The sequence below is a fragment of the Corvus cornix genome, chromosome 2, assembly GCF_000738735.6.
Source record: "Corvus cornix cornix isolate S_Up_H32 chromosome 2, ASM73873v5, whole genome shotgun sequence".
Taxonomy (NCBI): Eukaryota; Metazoa; Chordata; class Aves; order Passeriformes; family Corvidae; genus Corvus; species Corvus cornix.
Window position 1 is genome coordinate 129,064,325 of NC_046333.1, and position 5,870 is coordinate 129,070,194.

General features: G+C 39.7%; 1 long non-coding RNA gene across 1 annotated transcript; it reads left to right on the top strand.

Annotated features, from left to right (window-relative positions):
• The first annotated feature begins 163 nt into the window (after positions 1–163).
• LOC109145335 lies at positions 164–5,191 on the top strand. Its single transcript, XR_002046666.2, has 3 exons — positions 164–377; positions 624–779; positions 3,056–5,191. It is a non-coding gene; the product is annotated as an uncharacterized LOC109145335 (long non-coding RNA).
• Positions 5,192–5,870: the final 679 nt, after the last annotated feature.

Genomic DNA, 5,870 nt, shown 5'->3' on the forward strand with positions numbered 1-5,870 from the left:
AGCGGGGCGGGAAGGAGGGACGGCGGGGCGGGCACTGGGCCGGCCGGCCCCCCGGCACGGGGTAATGAGCGGGGCAGGCCGGGGGCGGTGTCTGGAAGAGAAACGTACCAACCTCCTTCTGTAAATAAATTTTTCCAAAATAAAAAAAAGTGCATTTGTTGAGTTGTGTGGGGTTTTTTTCTGGTTTTATTTGTTTGCTTGTTTTGGTAAGGTCTTTTTAAGCTCTGTGTTTGGATATTGACATCAGTACCGGGGAAGTGCTATAGTCGATTTAGCTGGAACCAGGCCCCTTTTCAAGAACTCTGGGGATGCAGACGGACTGAGGCGGGACTCACCGAGGTGTGATAGCGGTGGGAACCTTCAAGGGCGCTCTAAAGGTGAGGAGATAAATATACTCGTTATCAAATCTGCTACTCAACGGGGAAGTCTGTCCCTGGTGCCACCGAGCTCTCTCAGGACGGAAGGACTAAATTTCCTTTTGCTAGACAGCCCACTCAGGCACCATCTGGAAGCCTCTGGCAAAGAGCGAAAATAGCCTTCCCTAATTAATTTATCAGACCATATTGAGATAAAACTGATGTTTGTCCCCCCTGTCTCGTGTCCTTCTGCTGTCCGTCGGTCAGACTGCCAGGCTGCAGTAATAGCAGAAGCGCTTCGTACACAAGTGGACACGACTGCCCGGCGGCACCAGCACCCATACGATGCGATTAACCAGAACCAAACCACTCCCTGAAACGACTTGCATGGAAGGCAGATGTTGTTATAAGAACTGGGTAAAGGTGAGATCATGGCCTGAGAGTTCACACGCTGGTCATATCCCTTCTCTAATAATATAATTTATAAAATAAAACAGGATTTCTTGCATCGTTCTGAAAATAATCTGCAGGACCTTTTTTCATATTTGAATCTAGGAAATCAAACTGTTCTACAGAAACAGATTATTGTATTTGAGAGCCTATGAGAAACAATCAAAACATTAAATTAAATGAAGGCTGATGTGGTTTATTCTTTTGAAGATTTCAAAAATTATTACTTTAATAACTGTAATATGGAATTAATCAACTACTCATTTGGTGCAAAATTGTGTTTTTGAACATTATTATCCTGCAGAAATAAACTCTGAATATGAGTGAGCTCTGATATAAGGGATAGCGTGCTACAAGGCAGTTGGTAGTGTTATGCCAGCTGTCTTCATCATGCAAGAAATGCAGTAATACTATAGCAAACTTTTATTGGAAAATGGGGTAACTAACCTGCAAGATGTCTTTTTAGTATAAATTATATTGAGCTTTCAGTGTTCAGTCAGCTTCAAAATACTTAACAGGTTTTTATTTTTGTGAGGATTTCTAAGGCTCAAGGTGTTTTGTGCCCCAAACTCCTTCTTGATAAGGTACTGTGAGGCCAACCTTGGCAGGTCAAAAGTAGCTTGTAAATACTACCAGTAAGGTTGTATCTTCAGCACATAATTTTGCTATCACATGCCCAGTTTTTAACAAGTACAGAGATACAGGCTTTCTTTTGGAGTCCTATTGTAGGAACTGGCAGCTGCAACCAGATTTCTTTACTATTTTTCTTGTCTGGGAAAAGACAGAAAAGATTTCATACATTGGTAAAGCTGCCAACTAGGCAGCACTGAGTTCCACCAATGCCTGGTCCATCCTGCTGCAACTACAGCAACTCATCTGTGTGGGACCTCCTTCTCCACTGAACTGCTCTTCTGTGCCTCTGAAGAAGACTTGTAAACCTCAGTTTCACTCCCAGGGACCTGCAGGGAAAGCTATGTCACAACTCAGTCTGACTGCTCAAGCCTGCACAAACAGCTGAGAATTATTGTTATTAAGCATCCCAGCATGCTGACCTATTCTTGGAAATATGACTGTCATCTAAATAAGTACCTATTTGGGATAAAAAAATAAGCATTTCTCTAGCTCCTTGACTTGACTTTTCAGTGTTCTTTAAACCCTAGTCACTTGAGCTGCTATAGTCTAAATAGCAGCAATTAGGGAATAGTTCAGTCATCTGCCTCTGTTTTTCAGTACTTCACACCCATGTATTTAAAGGTAGCCGAAGGTCTACACGACTTTCCAACCAAACATTGCAGCCTGACGTGTAGATCCGCTAGCATTGTCTGCAGTATCCATGGGAAGCTGGATGGTACCTAAATGTGTACCAAGAAACCAGGGGATGCACTCAGCTGGTGACAAGCCTTCCTTGGATGTTACCCGAGCTCTAAAGGAAAAAATCAAACATCAGATAATGCCAGGCTGCAGACAGTTTAGGCAGTAAGAACTTACTGCTTTCTTCCTGCTCCTCTTCCTCTAGACACTACTGCCTTATAAGAGATGTTTAATTCAACTGCTGTGCAGTTTGGTGGGTAGGATGCTCTGCTCTGAGCAGCCCTGCTTGTGCCTGAGCTACCCAGAAGACACGTCACGACTTGAGTTCAGTGTTGTAGCACAAGTTCAGGTGCTTTTCTGCGTATGTTGCCTCTGGGCTCCTTCAATTGGCAAGTCACAGCACACCCTGTGCACGCCTCAGCCTTCGCTGTGGTACTTGGTTGTGCTGCCAAGGCATCTCAGGGGTTCCCAGCACTGAAGGCTGAATGATACAGACTATGAATCCAAGCACGTGCCTCCATGGGAAATGCCTCCTACTGAAAACATGCTACTATGCAGCTTTGAAAGTGACACAGGCAAATGAACTGTACCTCTGAGAACAACCTTACAGAAGGTTCTCAAGGTGTCTTCACCGGTGTCACAGAACGGAATCACACATTCTCCTCTCTGTCCTGCCTCAGTCTTGTTGTTTTGTATAAACTTCTGTATAATGAATAATAAATGTGGGCTGAGCAAGGCCCTCATAACACTGGTTATTGACAAGGCTTACATTTAGCAGAGAGATAAAATGAACAGGGTACAACATATTTTCTTCCTCTATTTTTATTAATGTTCCATGCTTAGAGTGACCTTTTGAAGATCTTGGTAATGCTCTTGTTTAATTTTTCTTCATTCTAAAGTTATCACTCTCATTGGTTTGTTTTTTTTATTTTCCCTAGATAAAAGAATCTTAACTTTTGCATGAGACCAACCAGTGAAAATGTTGAAGATCATTGTCAAGTGCAAAAGTATTTGTGTATCAATATTATAAACAACTACAACTCTTTGTTAATCTTACCTGTTTAATAAGTAGTAAGTGTAAAAAAAAAAAATCTCAGGGAGTCTGTTTGTATTGTGCAGATTTTTTCAAGTACCATTGTAATTGTCGGTGTGACATTTGAGAACAAATAACCTCCAATAAGAATTTTTTATCTGTCTATTATTTTTAGTTTCACAATAATGCTTAGAGTCTGCAAGCCTAAACCTACTGTGGTATGACAGGGAAATACACTGATCACTTAAAAGACAAAAAAGATACAAATAAAAATTCAGCCATCATATGGGTTATGCAAATTCTCATAGCTTCTCACTCACAGTGTAAGAATTGGATATGGTCAAGGAACTGTTTGCTAAACCAATTTTCTTCCTCATTGCAAGTAAATTGAATAAAAATAGAAGGAAAAGAGCTTATTCTTACATTTTCCCAGATTCATTACACTAGAAGAGGCAAAGTAAGCTAATACAAGACCTCGCTTATGTTTTAAAACTGTTATATAGAGAGGTGCAGATGAGCAGCATATACAATGCACACACACAAATTCTTTCAAGATTTTCACTTGCAAAGCTATCCTGTGCTGCAAGATCAAGTCTATGACAAGATAAAATTTCATACTGTAGATAGTCTGAGAAATGTAATTACATTACTGGGTATAGCATGAGATGCAGGATATAATAATCCTGTACCAGTTATGAAAATAAGTAACTATAGATTGGAATATGTGGTTTCAGGTAATGCAACACAAACTAATATAAGAATATAATACAGCGTCCAGAACAGTATTTGAGAGCATATTTTGAAAGATAGGCAAGGCTTTTGAAAACACTTCTCAGTTCTGTCCTTTGTACCATGCCACAACCTAGCACAGACTTCCAGCTCCAGGTAGGCTTGGGACTTGGCGTTGATATGCACAACCCTGTGATAAGCTCTGGAACAGTTAGTATTGTGAAATGTTTAACTTTCTTTTCTTTTTTTTCTTTTAACGAATGTGTCTGTAATTTATTCACATGCAAAAGTATACAAGCACCATGAAAATGGGAACACAGCATACAATTCCATACACATTTTTAATTGGGAAAGGGATTTTTTCTCTGCAGAAATTAGACAGTAGATCTACAGAGCACAGGAATTAAATATGAACCTGTTATCTGCAGAAGAATTTTACCTTTAGCTCCATCAACACTGCTCATCCCATTACAGTTGTGTGATAAGTCACCCTCCCACTGGCAAAACACAGACAAGGAACATTATGTTATTCAGTGATGACTTAGGAGGCTGACAGCACCTAATGCTGCAGAAAGTGGTTGTTCCTCCAACCCACTCCTTCCCACCTGCAGGGCTACAGAGGCAGGAGAACAGCACACCAGAGCTGCAGGAAGGGTCATGCTCGCTGCACTGACAGTCTCTCCTGTCAACACGCTCTGTTCCCAAAAGCAACGGGTAGCATTTGGCCAGTGACTAGACAAGTCTATTTTCAGTAACTTTTTATGCCATATATTCTATTCCTGTCACTACAGAACACTCATGCAAATGTATGTAGGGCTGCTGCTGTTACAAAGCTGCAATTTCCTGGGCTGCATTAATTTTACTACAGTAGATTATGACAGACAGAAATTATAATGGTAAAGAAGTCTTCATTTACAGAAAGGGAGACGTCTTTTGTTATTTGTAACTGGAATTGCCATTCTTGTAAAGTGTATTCATGTTATCTTTTCTTGATTGCACATCTGTCACTTATTTTACAGTATTGGTGCTATTTCCAGTTAACCTTAATTTTAGAATAATGGAGGAATTTTCAGTCTCAATTAAGAAGCAGTTCACACTGGAAAATATAATCCTTATTGGCAGGAAAATGGTTTATGGGTTTTAAATTCCTTCACAGTCCAGCTCCATCTCTCTGTGTTACCATAACCGTTAAGCACTTTCTTGGTCATCTTGAAGACACCAGCTGCTTTCAAAAACCTTTATTTAATATATTAATCTCCTCTTAATCACATTACATATACTCAAGATTCCTTCGTTATTTGTCAGAGGTTGCTACCCCATAAGTATTATATTATTATTAAATATCTGTATCACATCTAAATATCTAGATCCCTTTCTTCTGTAAAATCGTTTAATTTGTTTACTAATGTCAGTCAAATGGTATTTGAAGAAACTTTTAATTCCTTTTTTCTACTTTCTTTTCTAGTATTGAATGGATTAATATTACAGAGATAATTAGGTAGTTTTAAATTTGTTAGACACTTCTAAATGTTGGCATCATATACAATTTTAATTTGATCTCTGATTTTTAGTTCTGAGGGGCAGTTTGAGGGGAACAAGGAAAATCTTGTCCTACACTTTCATTTGAGCACTTTTTTCGGATTCAAGTGCAGTTAATTTTTAGCCAGAAACACCTCTGAGTCTTTGGTCATGAAACCAAACAATATCAGTGTCATTCCATACCTGGGTAAGATACTCTGAAGAAAAGCAGGTAAAGATCTAAAGTAACTTTTGATTTGAGGAAGAACAGAGCTGCTGTACCCTCCTGGCACCCGGTGGACACTAAGTATAAAGAAGGAAGCTTCAATTTGAAGTCAAGGTTACAGCAGCTTTTGATCATGAGCTATCCCGTGACACATATCACAAGAACTGCAGCATCTTGGTCAAACTCCAGTTTGGATAATTAAGCATCTGACTTGAATTCCCTTTGCCATTTCAGTCTCAATGAGCAG